Below are 1,989 nucleotides of genomic sequence, written 5' to 3'. Positions count from 1 at the left end.
TCCACAGATCTAAACATGTTGCAAGTCCCGGAATGGGACAAATTCACTTTTATCCCTCCTACTTCTGTTAGGGGTTCGGAGCATGGTAGCGCTCCATCCCTAAGGCATTGGACAATACCTAAGCTTATAGCAGAGCTTCAATATAGAGTTATTCCTTTCCCGGCCATGGCTAGGAAAGCGGAATGGTTGAAGTTGTTATTCCCCAGCCCATCTCAGCCATGCCCATCTACTAGCGCATACCACGTTTCTATGCTTACGTCACTGACTCAGCTACATGCAGTAGTGAACACACTCTCTACATGCAAAAACTGCAATACAGGATAGAGGTGATGGAGACCCACCCAAGGGTTACCTATGCCCACAGCCCTATTCAACCTAGCACCCCTTCAGGTAATGTCAGCATACCTTTACCAGTGGCAGCTCCTTCTTCTCTAGCTATATTTCCTTCTGTGTCCCCTGCCCACTTCATCCTTGCTAACATTAAAAAGGACATTTTAGAAGGGAAAGATGTGAACCTGGCTTCCCTTCTCATAGCTTCTCAGGATATTGCTGAGAATAAATTGTATGCTTGCAGGGAAGTCTCAGTGGTCCTTAAAACGAGGGATTTGAGACTCAGTCGCACACTTGGCTTAGCAGAGTTTTTTTCCGCTTTTGGCATTTATAGAGATATCATTTGATCAATTAGTCCCAACAGGAGGGAGGAATTGGATCTATATTTGCATAAAGTGGTGGATTTAGCTCATAAATATGGTAGTTCCACTTTTTATGACTACAACCGGTATTTTTCAGCAAAGGTGACTGTCCCTTGGGCACAATTCCAGGTGGTTACTTGTTGAAGTAAAATCAAAATGGAGTTTTTCTGTAGGCACTTTGCCAATCAAAAATCCCTGGTATGTAGTAATTGTCAATCATCAGCTCATACCACTACTTGGTGTCCCAGATTATAAAATTTTTTCCATACGGGCACCACCAAGCAAGCAGCTAATGGATCCTTTAGACTCCCAGGTCAGATGGACAAGCTTGGTAGACCCATACATTACTTGGGATAGGCACAACTATGCAATCATTTTAATTATTCGGTCTGCAATTACAGCCAGTGTAGACTCCTTTACATATGCGCTAACTGCTTCAGAGCACACCACAAATCCACCTATCCTGTCAAACCCTCCAGCTTCCTGACTAAGCCAAATTAACGTGGCCCTTTTGGGGTTTGTTTAAAACACCATTCATCCCCAGCTTTCAGACAGTTTCTCCTGGAGGGTTTTTCTGAAGGCTTCCACACTGGCCTCATCACACTACCATCAGAAACATTTGAATGTGGTAATTTCTTATTGGCGGGCAGTTATGCTCTTATAGTGTATGAATTGTGAATAAATGAATAAATGAATCTGCAGACAGGTAAGTGTACTTTGTTATCTAAAGTGGACATTTCTGATGCTTTTAAACTCCTCCCTATCAAACCTGCTCTATGGCAATGGCATGGTTTCAAATGGTGCAGGCGTTATTATTTTGCCACAAAATTGACTTTCGGGTAGTACTTTCAAGAGTACTTTCAAGAGTAGTCTTTGGCTGTTTGACATGTTAGCCCAAGCACTTAGTTGGATATTGTCTAACTGTAAAGATTGTCAAAGGGTTATCCATTATCTAAATGATTTTTTGTTATTAGAGAGCCCTGGTCAGCCTCCTAGGGGTCTTCAATCTCTCACAGAACTTTTTTCGGATTTGAACGTCCCCATTACTGCCCATAAAGAGGAAGGGCCTTCTAACGTCATCACCTTTTTTTAGGTATAACTCTCGACACCAATCTCCTAATTGCTAGTTTGCCCCAAGAGAGGCTTGGTAGGATACAACAGACCATATTTTGGTTTGGTCCCTGGTCTGTTGCAAAAACAATTTACAGTCACTTTTGGGTATGCCTAATTTTGCTACGAGGATCAATCCTCAGGAAGGTAGTTCGTTTTCAGGTTATTGGCCCTTTTACCCCTGTAC

The 1,989-nt window shown here is 42.5% G+C and overlaps 1 pseudogene across 1 annotated transcript; it reads left to right on the top strand.

Annotated features, from left to right (window-relative positions):
- Positions 1–299: 299 nt before the first annotated feature.
- On the top strand, positions 300–1,193 carry LOC309550466 (annotated as a pseudogene). Its single transcript has one exon. The product of its transcript is annotated as an uncharacterized misc_RNA (transcript).
- Positions 1,194–1,989: the final 796 nt, after the last annotated feature.

Source organism: Pelophylax lessonae (genome assembly GCF_965119305.1).
Source record: "Pelophylax lessonae genome assembly, chromosome: 3".
Taxonomy (NCBI): Eukaryota; Metazoa; Chordata; class Amphibia; order Anura; family Ranidae; genus Pelophylax; species Pelophylax lessonae.
This window is presented reverse-complemented; position numbering and strand designations above follow the sequence as displayed.